The 15,411-nt window shown below is 50.8% G+C and overlaps 1 protein-coding gene across 3 annotated transcripts in view; it reads right to left on the bottom strand.

Moving 5' to 3' along the window:
- The window catches only part of JADE2 (jade family PHD finger 2), a 74,223-nt gene that overhangs the window by 36,764 nt on the left and 22,048 nt on the right, over positions 1 to 15,411 (bottom strand). The gene's annotated exons all lie outside the window — the stretch shown is intronic.

Raw genomic sequence — 15,411 nt, 5'->3', positions numbered from 1 at the left:
TAACTACAGCAAGACTGCTCCCATTCATCCACAGAAATTACTCTTTACATGAGAAAAATGAGGTGCAGTGGAGATGATGCTCCAAGTACTAACAGCAAGCCCCCAAGCATTAACTGCTCCATGAACACCTCCAGCGTGCCATACACTGCAGTGCCACAGCCACTGGGCAGCTCTTTGGCACTGGGGAACATCCCATGGGGGCCTGTGAGATTTGTTCTGAGTGCTCTCTAATCACAACCACGGGGATGGCGAGAGGAGCTGCCTCATCTGCTGCAAACTCCCTGCACAGAGAGCAACCAGGCACTGGCTGTCAGCTCTTCTGCCTTTCCTTGGCAGCTCTGCAGCAATACGCATGAGACTTGCCATGCACATGTCAACAGTGTCACGCCTCATGACACGCAAGCAGAGGACAGGCTGGAAATGAGAAGCAGCCTGTGCTGCCAGCTGACAGATCTCAGAGAGGCTGGGAGCTGGAGCCTGCTGCAGGATTTGCACAGCTCACATTTCCTCCCCTGAAATCCACCTCCTGGCACAGATAGCAAGCCAGAAAGATGCTGCAAAGCAACAGCAACCAAACATCATACCTCACTGCAGCACGTCAGCCCCTTCCAAACAGCTTCTCCCCATGCAAACCTGGAGGACCCAGCCCTGCTCTAGCACCATGCCAGCTGGGAAGGCTGCTGATCCCTGCAAGACTTTTATCTGCCTTCTGTCCTGCTATGTCAGAGCATCGAGTGCCTTGTGCTCTGTGATGTGTCTGGGGCAAAGCCATGGCGTCCATCACAGAACCAGATGAGTTGTGGTACCAGGTGCTCCAAGGTCTGTATGTGCCAAGGAGAGACACCTGAGCGCAGCTGTCCTTGGGAATGAGGCCCTACCTGCCCTGCCAAGGTTGGGAAGGAAATCTGTGGCAGGGCAGGAAAATGAACCTGGAGTTCCTACAGAGCCAGACATGCAGTTTAATTGCTGCCCTCTGTGGTCACAAACACTGGAGGTACTTCCAGAGCCACCAGCAGGAGAAGCAACAATTTATGGCTCAGAGAGAGAAACATCAAGAAATGGGGTCTTATTATCTCTTTTGCTTTACTTTCCCCACCAGTAAATTGAAAATAAACATGTGACCCCATGTCCTGAGTACATCTCCAACTTTAAAGAACCAAAAGAGCCACACGGAAGGACAGCTCCCAGTGCTCACATTTTAGAACAATCTCACTGCAATCTAGGACAGGACATGGGGATTCACTGACTTCTCTAATGCAGACATTACAGGTATGCTTCAGCCCCAGCTTCAGGATTGGCATCTAAGAGCTCCCAAACCCCTAAAATCAGAGAATCACACAATAGATGGGTTTGGAGGGAACCTTAAATATCATCCAGTTCCAGCCCTCCCTGACGTGGGCAGGGACACCTTCCCCTATCCCAGGTTGCTCCAAGCCCCATCCAGCCTGGCCTTGAACACTTCCAGGGATGGAGCAGTCAACAGCTTCTCTGAGCAACCTGTGCCAGCACCTCATCACCCTCACAGGGAAGAATTTCTTCCTAATATCTAATCTAAATCTGCCCTCTATCAATTCAAAGCTATTCCCCTCTGTCTAGTCACCACAAACCCATCTAAAAAGTCCCTGTCCAGCCTTTCTTGTAGCCCCTTTAGCCACTGGAAGATGCTATTAACAAAAAAATAGAGCAGGAGCTGCTGGTGCAATGTGCATTGGTTCACATCAGACTGAACCTCTGTTTTCCATGAGCTCAAGTCTGGGTCATCCCTCACAGAGACAGAACCTGGGTGTGGGAGCAGCCAGGCTGGGCACAGCCTTGTTACAGCAGAGAAGACACCAGTCCTCCACCTGCAATGAATGCTTCTGTTGGGAAGAGCTGCCTGAGCAGCACGGGGTCAGGGCCATAAGCCCTCATTAAGCCAAGTTACACAAGCTGCTCACCCAAGAGCTCCTGCAACAGGTGATGCTCTGACACCGAGCCAGCCACGGATGCTCGGGATGGCAGGAGCAAAGAGCTGCTATTTTTACCCTGGCACAAAACTGCAAAGATTAATTCTCTGTGTACATATCAAAGGAGTATCCCAAACAGGTCATTTACTGCATTGAGAGCACTGAAATGCACTCAGTGTGATGAGGATGCTGACGTGGCTGGAGCTGTTGTCATCTCATTGCAGGGGTTCCATACTGTTGTCTCCTTATCACAAAAGTTCCAAACCTTCTTGGTGCTTCTTGTGGGCAGCTCCTCTGAGCACTGACTCTTCACAAAGCAGCCAACTGACTCCAGTTCCCCTCTCACCCAGCCACCCCACTCTTTTATAGCATCTTCTTCTCACTGCTTAGAGCTGTCGCCTGGTAAAGTCAGGCCTGCTCCTAATCTTTGATAATTGGCTCAGCTGCAACTCCTTAGGGGTGAGATTACTTTCTACACTGTCTTTATTTTCTTATATTCCATCCCCCAACATGGAGCAACCCCTTGGGGTTATCTCACACAGTGCATACAGCACTGCCCACCAAGAGAGGTGAGTGGGACCTGCCTGAGCCTGGGCACATCCCCTCCCACCTGGGCACACAGCCCCACCTCCCTTCTGCAGCAATCTCATGGAGAAGTTTTGCTGAACCTGATGCTCAGAGACAGGAGACAAGTGACTGTCCCCTCGAGCCATGTACCCACCTCCCCAGTGCTCCCAACCCCCAAACCTGGATTCACGTTTAGACTCTCAAACCTGGATTCATGTTTAGACTCTCAAACCTGTGCACAGTCCCTGGTGATGCAGAGATCACAGGGAGCTCAGGGGCTCACTGATGGTAGCAGCTCCACCAGTGCTCAATGTCCAGCTCTTTCTGACACTGTAATTAAATGAAGTTTGCTTTTGTTTAATGGGAACTGGCACTTGTAGAGTGACATTTTGCCTCTCACCATGTCACTGATGATGAAGATCAAGGTAATGAAGGCACAAACATCTAACAAGCTGACCAGCACTCTGTTAAAGGTTTGAAACATGCCAGTGCAGTGATGGCAGGTGCCTCTCCCTGTCTGGGAGCACAGGGAGGGATGAGCAGCTGCTGCAGCTCTCAGCAGACACTTTCCTACAAGGAATAAACATTAATATAAAAAGTATCTTCCTAAGAGGATCGCTAAACTTTACTTTTGAAGTTTCCTCCCCATAACCCCATGCTACTCTGGCAGCATGGGTTGGGATTCCCTGGAGTTAATTCAGGCTTGGGGATGCTGGGACATGTTCATGCCATTTTCTCACTATTTCAAATACCAGCAAACAGAGAAGGTCAGAAATGAAGAAACTGAAATAGCTGCTAAATTATTTTTTACACAGTGAGAAACTTGTATAACCCTATGAAGACCTGCTGGAAGCCTGGTCCAGATCAACTCCCTGACTCATCTGCAGCACTCAGTTAAACACAAGGGTTTTATGGCTTGCAAACAATTCAGCAAACCCCAAGAGAGCCTGTGCCTGTTCCCAGGAACACTGCTCCCACCCCGAGGGGAGCTGGAGGCTGCCAGATGCTGAGGCTCACACGGGGCATCCCAATGCCCCAGAGATGCACAGCCTGCCACTGATTCCTGGATCTGCTTTGGTGGATAGAATCACATTCCTAAAAAGCAGCCCACTCCTTCCTGACACATGCTACCACACCTGCAAAGGCCTTCCTGGTGCTGAGATGTAAAGATCAGTGACTGCAGTGACAGTGCCTTAGGCCAGGAGGAGCTTTGGAAGGAAGAGATCCTACAGTTTAAGAGAAGAGAGCAATCCCTTGGAAAAGACCATGCCCTGCCTCACAGCAATACAGAAAACAGACCAAGCTGGGCACCTTCCTCACCTCCAGCAGCTTCAAGAAACGGAAGCCCAAAAAGTTGCAAGCTTTGTGCTGTCCAAACACTGCAGTGGAGACCTGGCAATAAAAAGGGAACAAAGCACAGAGCCTGCCCTCACCAGTGTCTGTCCATCTCCTGCTGGGCTCCAAGAGCTGGGGATGTCACCAGGGCTCCTCTTTTGTGCAGGAACAAGTCTTAATCCATTGGGAAACCATGTCTCCAAATTGCTGCTTGGTGGACAAAGAAATACCCAGGCTGGGTGATGAGGAGTCTGCACAGGAGCCACCAACCCACCCAAATTCACCATCGTGGCAAAGAATCACAGAGGCAAAGCCTCCACCAGGAGCCAGACCATTCACAGAAGCTCAGTTACACAGGAGGAGCATTTACTCCTTTATTTATCCAGAGACACAGCATTTTTTAAAAATCCTGTATCAATCAAAGGCTCCTTTAAACAAAGGGTTGAAAATTGGGATCAGCCTCAAAATCACAACAAACCTGAGGCCATTAGTCTGAAAGTGGGTCTCAAGGGCACTTGAGGAAAAGGAGTAAGTGGACCCCAACACTCTTGAGGATCACATCTATCCCTGGAGAAGATTACACAGTAATAAAATATACTCAGCAAATTCCCATGGTTAATCATCTCTGTAAACTGAATGCTTCACTTGGCTGAAGGGAGAAGGCTTTTTTTTCTATATGCTCCCTTTTAATATATCAGGAATAATTAATCCTGCATAGTGTTTCTCATCTAAAAATACTTAATTTTATTACAACGAAGACATTAGTCAGTAATCTTTTCTTTACCTCCACTCCAGTCTAAATTAGTCTTGTCCAATGTCCATAAATAAGTCAGCTTAAGAAAGTCAGTGGAAAGACAGCTCTGCCAGCAGCCTTCAGTGCTGATACTGCTCCTACCACCAGCTCTGCTTATGGGGGAATTCTCCTGTGGCACACAACAGCTTTAAAAGGGCAATTTAAAGGGATGATTTTCCCTTTCTGTTTATTAAAAATAGTATCTAGCAGGCCATTTGGACTGGATGCCCCACTTTCTTATGAACTTAAGCTAACAGATTTTATACATGCTGTTGCCTCTCAACAGCAGAGCAGAATTTAAGCATTTAAGTTAGGAAAAGTGCCTGGGGGTATAAGGGTGAAGGATAGGGCTGGAGATAGTGGTGGATGGTCACAATAATGAGCCACAACCCACACACAAGGGTTTGTGATCCTCAGCATTCCCACACCCAGATTTACTGACCATGTTACTCCTACTTCTTGTATTTTTATGGCTTCTAGTAAAGGCTATAAAACCATGAGTCAAAAACTATACTCCCAAAACTGGGCTCAGAGACAAAAGGGAAGGCCAAGAAGATAATATATATTTAGGTTTTCAATTAACTGGCCTGAGGTTCAGACCTGCAAGCAAGCTGGCCTGAGCAGCTGGATGAGTCCAAAGTGTCTTTAGGTTCCCCCAGGTCTTGGTGCTAACAGGTACCTGTGCACTTCACCCCTTCCCTCCTTGGCTGAAGATACTCCAGATAACATCTGGAGCACCCTGGTCACCAGCACAGAGAGTTCAGAGCCCTGTGGGCACCCTGCTGGCACCCCTGGCATAAGGAACCTGACACCAGAGCCCCTGGACCCTGCAGAGGGACCACAGGTACCCAGAGTCTGTGAACACATCCTCCTGTGGATGGAGAAGAGATGCTGGGGGCAGCTGGTCCTGGAGAGGGAGGGAGAGAGGTGACACAGTGCATCTCAACAGGGCACTGTCACCAAACTCTTTTGTTTTAAAACAAACAAGAACCTGAGAAGAATGAGATGGCACTGCTGGGACCACTTTGTGCAGAAAAGAAACGATTTGCAGTATTTCCTTATTGGCTGCTGGAACCAAAACCCCCTCATGATTTGGCAACAGCCTCTGAAAATCCATGCAAATTCATCATACATACATACATCAACAGAGCAGCCACAGGAATGGGAACCTCTGGTCTGGGAAGGGAAACCTGTGATGGCTGATGGATGAAGGGAAAGCTGGATGGCCCCATCTGCCACCCATTCTGCACCATTTGTAGGCTGTCTTCATGGCAGGGGCTGCAACAAGCACATTCCTAGCAAAAAAGGCTGATGGAGGGAACTTAACATCAGCCCCTCCTGTGCACATCCCTGCTTTGGCACACAGCTCAGTGCCACCAGCAGTTTGTCCCCACTGCCCTGATGGGCACAGTGGGTGGCTGGGCTGGCACTGCCCTTTGCTATATCCCAAACCTTCCTTTAAGTGCCTGTCCCAAAAACCCACACAGGCAGTTACACACACAGTCCAGCCATGAAGCTCCATTTGGCTTTTGCTGCTGTACTGAGAGAACAAAGCAGCTGAATCCCAGGAGCATCCAGGAACAGGAGCAGCCGTGCCCAAAATGCACCCCCTGACTGCACAGACATCAGTGCCGAATGCTCAGCTCTGGGAAGGTCCCTTTGTGCTGCCTGAGTGGCACTGAGGGTGTTCAGGAAGGGGTTAATGCTGCCTGCAGCAGCGTCCTGCCCTCGGTGCCAGCAGCCAGTGAGTGCAGCTCCAGGTGACGTAATGCTGGGTGCCTGTGCAGGCTGCACTCCCAGCCCTCCTGCTGGATGCCTCAGGGACCCCAGCATGTCCCAGGGACCCCAGCATGTCCCAGGGACCCTGCTGTCCCCAGCCCAGGACAGGGTGCCCCCTTCAGCTGCTGCTGCTCTTTCCCTGATGAATTCTGACACTCGGCGCAACCCAGTGAACATCAGAAATTTTCATTGTCAGCTTTTAAAGCATCCCCAGCCATGGGGAGCATCTGATCTCTGAGCAGCACAGCACAGCTCCTTTTGGCTCCAGGACCATTCAAGGGCTCTCTCTCTGGGCTTGGAAATCCCCCTGTGACAATCCCATTCCCATTTCCATGCAGAACGTTAAGGATGGGGTAGGGCGGCCCCTCCCAAGCTGCTGGCAGTTTGGGATTTACATAGGCAGGTTCTGGGAGTTTTACAGAAATGCAGCTGAAGCTCCCAATTACAATTAACAGGTGCAGTAAGAAAAATGCTTAGTTGTTCCCTCCCCATCTGAAATGTCCTTCTGTAACAGCCTGTAGCCACAGTGGGTCCTTCCAAGCCCCTGGAATAACATAATCCTCTAAGGAGAAAGTGATTCACTCTTCTTTGATGTGATAAAAAGAGGAAAACAAGTGAACAGGAGGCACTAAACAGCCATCTTGTGAAACCCAGACAGCTTTTCCAATTCCATTTCAGAGCTGTTTATCACCACATAAAAAGCCTGATACCCAGCAGACTAGAGGAAGACCAGTGTTGATGTCCCTGTCTTTCTCACATTTATATTCCAGCCTAAATCTCACTGAGATTTAGCTCAACAAATGAATTATTTAAGTTGCAACTCTGATTCAGTGCCCAGAGAATCATTTTGATGTAGATGGGAGCAGGGCCCTGGTACAGAAGAATTCAGGTGCAGAGCAGTGTCTGCTTTCCCAAGGCAGAGGAGAGCACCACCGCACAGCTGGGTTCATCTCCACAGCTTCTGAGAGAGGAAAACCAGGGCTGCAGGGACACAGCAATGGCTGGGCAGTGGTTTGCTGGGGGGCTGACTGCAACAACAAAATGCAGATGTTTTCTGGCAGACCAGACAAAAGCAGTGTCTGGGCTGAGAGCAAAATGCACACATAATTTCTGATGCTGTGCAAAGATCTTCTCCTTATTCCTTTCCCCTTTTTCTCTCTGTGCCATTCAGCTCTAACAGTGGTGTTGAAGGCAGCAGGGGACGGTGCCCTGCTGCTGGGAGGTGACACAGCCTGTGCTGCTCTCCTGGCTCTGAAACCCAGCAAAACACAGCAGCCTCCAGTTCCAGGGCAGCTGCAGAGGATGCTCACACAGCACCTTCTCCTGCAGGCAAGCAGGGCAGAGCCAGCCCCAGCACCCACAGGTGCTGCTCTCCCCCTTCTCCCAGAGCATCTCTGACCCACCCATGGCCCTCCAGGGACCCATGTCACACAGCAACCTCCTCCAAACCCAGCCTGCAGGCTGCCAGCATCCTGCTCATTTCCATTTCAGCAATGTATGTCTTGGAATTGCTACTAGAGAAGCCAGGGACACTTGAGTGTGTGTTTTCTGGATATAAAAAGACAAAAAAAAAAGTTGCTTCTTTATGTAACTTAAGCCAAGCTACTAACATTAAAGCATCTGGAATTAATTATCCCAGCCAGATAATGTTTCCATAATTACTTCAGTAATGCAAACAGCTCCACTTGCCTTTGTATCCACCTACTAATGGAGACCAGAAACAGAAGACATGAGCAATGGTGGCAGCTCTGCACCTGCCATGGTCTGAGCATGAGCCACAGCAGACCAAGAACTGCACAAATCCCCCTGACACTGTTACTCACAGAGCTGAGTGTGGCAAAGCTCAAAACACAGACACAGGCACAAGATGACAACTCCCATCCACCAGCACAGTGAGTTCACATGGGTCTCCTTAAAGAAACCCAGCCCAGTGAAAGCAAAGCTTTGAGGAATTTGAAAAGGCAGCACCCAGACCCTTTTAATGTGTTCTGGATCACTGAACTAACACTGAACCCTGAAGCACATGAGAACAGCTCTGACACTCCAAGCAGCTCACAGCCCATCCCAGAGAACAAGGAGGGATCCATCTGCCTCTTCCACCATCCCCTGCAGCTGCTCTTGTTTGGGTGCACCTCATGAAACCCCGGAATGGTTTGAATTGAAAGAGACTTTTAAAGGTCCCCTAATCCAAGCCCCATGCCATGAGCAGGGACACTTTCAACTAGATCAGATCTTCTTCTTTTCCAGATCTTCTTCAAGTGCACTGAGAGAAACCACCTGCAGTTCTCCTCCACCTCCCCAAGGCCTGGCAACAAAGTGAAGCTCACTTTCCAGCAACACCTCACCTAAACTCAACAGGATTACCCAGAGCAGCCCCAAGAACTGAGCAGCTGTTCCTGCTGCTGGGCTATCCCTCTGGAGAGCACTTAAAAGCAATAGTTGCTTGCATTGTTCAAAGGGGACCCAAGGTGCACTAAATCACTAAGAGGTGATTTCATTAGGGCTGTGGTTGCAAGCCCAGCAGTCAGAGCTGCTGGGGTTTGCCTGGCTACACAATAAATCCACGGTTCTGGATGGAGAGCAGAGGCAATGGAGTGAGATGTGGAGGCTCCCAAGGCTCTACCAAACCAGAGTGGGTCCCAAGAGCTGTAAACCTTGTTACAGAGCAGCAGGAAATCCAGCTCACTCGTGCTATACATTTGCTGCTGAAGTACACTTGACTTTCTGTGCGCCTGATCCAGTATAAACCACAGGCATCCACTGGGAAGATTAGCAAACATTCAAAATAAAAGTCCAAGTGGCTCAGAATGAGGTAAGAACAGGCTGGATTAACACATTTCCCATAGCAAACTAATAAAGGTGAGGACTTGCTGAAAGCCCACACAAGAACTTGTCAAGCAGAGAGTAAACCAGAAATGATGACAAGTAACAGGCAGAGTAAATCACACTCACTCCTTTGCAAAGCACTCACAGGCATTGGGCACGAGCCAACAACCCTCTGCAGCACCACGGCCCCTTCTGCAGCACCAGTGCCATCCTCTGCAGCACCAGTGCCCCCCTGTGTAGCACCACTGCCCCATCTGCAGCACCAGTGCCACCCTCTGCAGCACCAGTGCCCCCTCTGCAGCACCAGTGCCATCCTCTGCATGGCCCAGACCCTCTGCTGCCCTGGTGTGATTCATCCCACCCTAACCCAGGTCCCTGAAGCCCTGGCAGGACAGACCACCCTGTGCACAGACCATCCCTCCCCTCTGCCTACAGGGAGAAGGGATGCCTGAGCAGATCTGACTGGAAACCTCCCTTTGCCAGTGGAGACCAAACTCACTGATGTTACATCACTGGGATTATTTTGCAGTCCTGGATCAGTGCCACTGGCCAGCCCATCCTCACCACAGCCAGCTGTCACTGTGGGGGTCCCCAGGAATGGGCAGGCAGGGAGCCTTCCTCTCCCCACACACAGCCCAGGGCTTGTGATCAAAACATTTAGGCCTAGGGCAACTGGGATTTTCATTTCTTTTGATCAGAGCACAGCCTCTGAGGGAAGTGTACATGTATTTCTGGAGCATACCAGAACCCAGGCATATTCAAGGGCAGGCAGCCACAGAACAGAGATAACCAACCCAAGAAATAGCCCTTTGTAAAATCGCCAGCATGCCATCTGCAAGCTCTGAACTCACACATTTTTCATGATGAGCTGGAGGGAAGAGAAAAAAAACAGGAGAAAAAAAAAAGGAAAAAAAAAAGGATTATGTTGAAAGAAAAAAAAGCTGTGCTCCAAAAGCTCCTCAAACTGCTGCAGAATCCTGCCTGCCCCTTCTGCAGCAAAGCCCAAGGGAAGCAGCTGATGAGTCAACAGCCAGCCTGCGTCGCCGACCGAGGAGAGGAAGTCCAATGTGAGCAGTGAGAACAAAGTGTGCTGGTTCATGGAGTACACACTGAGCAGGCAGCCTCGGGGAGCCCTCCCCGGGCTGGGACTGCAGGGATACAGCCTGGCTGCCAGCCAGCACTCCCAGGGGACACAGAGAGGTGACTTCCAGGCATAGCTGGGACATCTGCATCGTGCCACCCTGCTGCCAGGCCAGCCTGGCCACCTTTCCTCAGGCTACCATGCTCCACATTGCAGCACAGACTGCTCCTGCAGGGGTTTCCTCCCTTTGCTGCGTGCTCTGGATGCAGCACCCAGCCCTGTGAGGAGGAGCTGAGGTGTCTTCTCAGTGCAAGATGGGGGCAGGGATGTGTCCCAGTCCTACACCCACTGCTGGTGCACCAGTTCATTCCTCTCCCTGCCTCAGTACACTCATCTCCAGCACTGCTTCCCACAGACAGACCTGCTCCGTGTGCCTCCTCTGCCAGTGACACTGGCACCACAAAACCACGACCTGCCAGCAATGCACACCCTGGGAAAGAGCTGCTGGAACTCCTGCAGACGTGGGGGCACCTCCTGATGGGAGTCCAGTGAAGAACAGCCCGGAGGAGATGAACACCGAGTGGGCAGTGCCACACCACCCAATCCAGCCAGCCCTGCACCTGGATGTGCCCCCTGAGCACAGCCTGACCTGTGTGTGGCTGTCAGAGAAGGGCAGAGGGGGCTGAGGGAGGACAGAACAGGACAGGGCCATGGTGCTGACACGGCACACGGTGTTCGCGCCGGTGCCGCCGTGGCCGAGCCGGCACCCGCCGGGGCTGTGCCTTCCTGTGAGCACAGCACTTTCTGTTTTCTGTTAAAACAGGGCCACAGCGACGATGCAAGTATAGATCTGCAATGCCAAGAATATCTGGGAAGGCTGCCAGCAAGAAGCAGCCTTCCTGCTCGTCCTCCCGCTGTGTGCAAATTCACAGGAAACAGAATCTACAGCACATACTAATGTGGCTTAATGCGAGATCCAAGAGCCACCTTGAGATCCTGCTTGCATCCCTGTCAGCCTGGGGAAGGAGCCACATGCCAAGAACATTAAATCATTAAATAAAGGAGGAAATAAAACCCGCACAGGTGCATAAAATCCCATGTAGGTGCCGCTGCTTTAGGAAGTGATGCTCTGCTGTGCAAGCTCAACACACACTGCCTCCAGTAGGAAGGGACAAGCCCAGGTCCCTGGCACATCCACTGCTCAAAAATGGCTTCACAGCCTCCTACGAGCACTCATCAACCAGCAAAGTCCATGGCCTTTGGGGTTTATTATGGTGTGACTCTGGGAATACAAAACTCATCTGAGTTTTTCCCATCTTCCCATTTACAAGAGGAGACGTACCCAAAGCCCCTGATGCTCCCAAACTGCTAACTCTTATTCTTATTTTACCTTGTTTAATCCTGAACCTGCACTGAGATGAGCCAACTTTGCCTCCAACACCCAATTGCACCCCACAACAGACTGGGACCTTGCATCTGGATCTCCTCATGCTGGAAATCTCTGTGCCTCTGTTTACACAACTGTAAAATAACTGCAGAGTTCACACAGGGGCTGTAAGGCTCAGATTTGGTCCAAAAAACCCAGTGGAGATCCTTCCACTAAGGGGTCTAGCACAGGGGATGCAGGGTCACCACCACCCTCGCTGCAGGTGGGTGGCCAGCAGACACAGGGCAGGGGATGCCAGCCTGCCTGCTGCAAGGGAAAGCTGCCCTGACTCCTCACTCCTCTGACAGCTCCCATCTGACTGGAAGTGGCTTTTATCTCCACACAGGAGCCCTTCAAGCTCTGGGCAATTCTCAGGCCAATAAAATTCTCAGGTTCAAATAAAACCCTTTTGAATAGCTGTGAGCCAGAAGTAATCGTGGAGAGGAAACAGCTGATGTCCTGTGCTGCCTCTGATGACCCTGGCATCCAGGTGGCTGCCAGCAGCACCCTCCTGAGACAACAAGCCAAGATATGCTGCACCTCTTCCTCCCCTGCTTTCCTCACAACTGCACTGCAATTTGTGCTAACCTAGAAAGGACCCTGAAGTTTAAGGTGGCTCTTAGTGGAGGCATTTTGAGACAGATGCTTTCTGAGGGAAGCATTCCTTAAAATACAGCTCTTGCCTTCTGCCTCTACCCCAGCTTTTGACATTTTACAGCTCCAGTAAAACAAAATGTTTTAAAAACCTCATTTTCAGCTTTGGAGGCACAAAACCCAGAGCTGGTTTCCAAGCAGCCAGGAGGGAGATGAAAAGAGCAGCAGTGGCTGAGTGCACAGCACCTTTCGGACAGAGAGCTCCATCTGTGCTCCAAGTCATGGCACCTTTGGGACAGAGAGCTTCATCTCTGCTCCATCTCTGCTCCAGCTCATGGCACCTTTGGGACAGAGAGCTCCATCTCTGCTCCAGCTCATGGCCCCTTTGGGACAGAGAGCTCCATCTCTGCTCCAACTCATAGTCCCTTTGGGACAGAGAGCTTCATCTCTGCTCCATCTCTGCTCCAGCTCATGGCCCCTTTGGGACAGAGAGCTCCATCTCTGCTCCAACTCATAGTCCCTTTGGGACAGAGAGCTTCATCTCTGCTCCATCTCTGCTCCAGCTCATGGCCCCTTTGGGACAGAGAGCTCCATCTCTGCTCCAACTCATGGTCCCTTTGGGACAGAGAGCTCCATCTCTGCTCCAGCTCATGGCACCTTTGGGACAATGAGCTCCATCTCTGCTCCATCTCATGGCCCCTTTGGGACAATGAGCTCCATCTCTGCTCCAACTCATGGTCCCTTTGGGACAGAGAGCTCCATCTCTGCTCCAACTCATGGTCCCTTTGGGACAGAGAGCTCCATCTCTGCTCCAGCTCATGGCCCCTTTGGGACAATGAGCTCCATCTCTGCTCCAGCTCATGGCACCTTTGGGACAGAGAGCTCCATCTCTGCTCCATCTCTGCTCCAACTCATGACACCTTTGGGACAATGAGCTCCATCTCTGCTCCAGCTCATGGCACCTTTGGGACAATGAGCTCCATCTCTGCTCCATCTCTGCTCCAGCTCATGGCACCTTTGGCACAATGAGCTCCATCTCTGCTCCGACTCACAGCACCCTTCAGACAACCAGCTCCATCTCCTGAGCAGGAAGCAGTTCCCACCCCACAGCACAGTCTGCTGGCTGCCAATGGCTCAGCCCAGGAACCAAGTCCTGAGCAGCAGCACCAAGGGCTGGCTATTATTTTGCAGGCAGCGCTTGTCTGCTCACAGCTCCCAGGGCTCTGGTGTCTTCTCTCCAGCCTCCCCACCTCCCTCCAGGAGTTTCACATGGAAGTGGCTGTCAGAAGTGACAACATCAGGACTGGATTAGCACAGGCATCCCCCCCTAAGGGCAGGATGCTCTGTTACACCTCTGATGGGGAAAACAGAGCGCTGACAGTGAGGAAGAGCATCAGCCACTGGGCTCCACATTTCCAGTCCACAAAAAACATCAATGCTGGGACTTTTCTCAGCAGATTAAAGGAATTTAGATTATCCACAGCTAACACAGAGAGGATGTTTGGTTTAGACAAAATTTTTTGAGTAGGGAGAAAGAAAAATTTGGAAGCAAAGGAGGAAAGTGATGCCGAGGCCATGGGGTAGTAGCCACAGGGTGGGGGCAAAAGCAGCAGCTCAGGCAGGACCAGCAAGGTGGCTGCTCCTGGGAGGGAGACTGAGGTGAATTAAAGCAGTTAAACAGGGGAGGTAAATGGAGTTGTAAGGCCTTTTAAGGCTGCTCTCTTAAGGCAGATGAAATAGAGTCATCTCTTGTGAAAAAACACTTGACATTTCTCCAAAACAGGGCAAGATGCAAGAAGGAGTTGTCTAACCCTGGAGATAGCAAAATTACTGCAGTCTGCACTGTCCCTGGCAGCCCAACACTGCCCTTTCCACCTCCCATTCTCACATCAGTGGCCCAAGTGGGAAAAGCTTGAGGGCAGGGATGCTTTGGGAGGGAGAGCTGCTCAGCAGAACACACCATCTCTGCTGTGCCTTCTGGCGTGCATTCTGTCCTGATTAAAAAAAATCTGGCAGTGTCACTGCCTGTCCCCCTGGGAGTGCATCATGGCTACAAACCAGGTGCAACCATTAACACTGCTGCAAAATGAGCTCTTCATTTCCCTCCCATCACATTGGGGAAGGCAAAATATCCCAAATAGGCATCTATCTGAGGACAAAGCCCTCCAGGCCGTGCTTGCTGTCCAGCCAGCAGAGAGAGATGGTTCAGGCAATTGAGACACAGTGCAAGACAGAGCAACAGCAGAAGAAAGAAGAGGAAGCTGAAGCTGTGGGCAAGCAGCACAATCTCCAAGCAGCCCAGGAGCAGCCTGGGATGAGCAGGGTGTGACACAAACTAGAGGGGATGCAGAAATCCACCTGGGATGAGCTGGGAGTGATGGAGTCAGCAATGAGTATCTGAGAGGTCATAGTGAATGGGACAGATTTCAGAATTACAGACTTGAAAAGGACTTTAAAGGAGTGATCTAGTTCCAATACCCTGCCATGGGCAGGGACACCTTCCACTAGACCTCCACAGGCTGCTCAAAGCCCTGTCTAGCCTGGACACTCTTCCAGAGATGCAGCCACAGCTTCTCTGGGCAACCTGTGCCAGCACCTCACCACCCTCACAGGGAAGAATTGCTTTCTAATACCTGTTGCTTTAAAAATAAAACAAACGCTTTGTAGAGCAAGGCTTGAACTAAGAACAGTGTTGAGGTACTGAAGAAAGAGCTGGAACTATTTCAGAAGGCAATTCATCAAAGATTATGGAAAAGTGCCAATTAGAATAATCAAACAAGTAAAATAATCCCAAGAATTAGGAAATTCTTCAGAGGATAACACTGGAAGAGAAACTGACGCTGGAAGTGAAACTTCACAGTCAAAGTGAGTGGGCAGCACCAGGATGTCCCCTCCAGAAACCAAAGGGGGACACCACCTCCATCATGGTGCTGGGGGTGCCAGAGCAGGACAGGGTGGGATGGGGACTTGGGAGGGAGTGACCTGTTCCAGGTGTCACTCTAGGAATATCCACTCATGAAAACATGCAGCAGAGCTGCTCCAGCACCCCCAAACCCAAGGGCTG

This window comes from Camarhynchus parvulus, chromosome 13 (assembly GCF_901933205.1).
Source record: "Camarhynchus parvulus chromosome 13, STF_HiC, whole genome shotgun sequence".
NCBI classification, from domain to species: Eukaryota; Metazoa; Chordata; class Aves; order Passeriformes; family Thraupidae; genus Camarhynchus; species Camarhynchus parvulus.
Note: the sequence above shows the minus strand (reverse complement) of the source record. Positions and strands in the feature narration are given on the sequence as shown.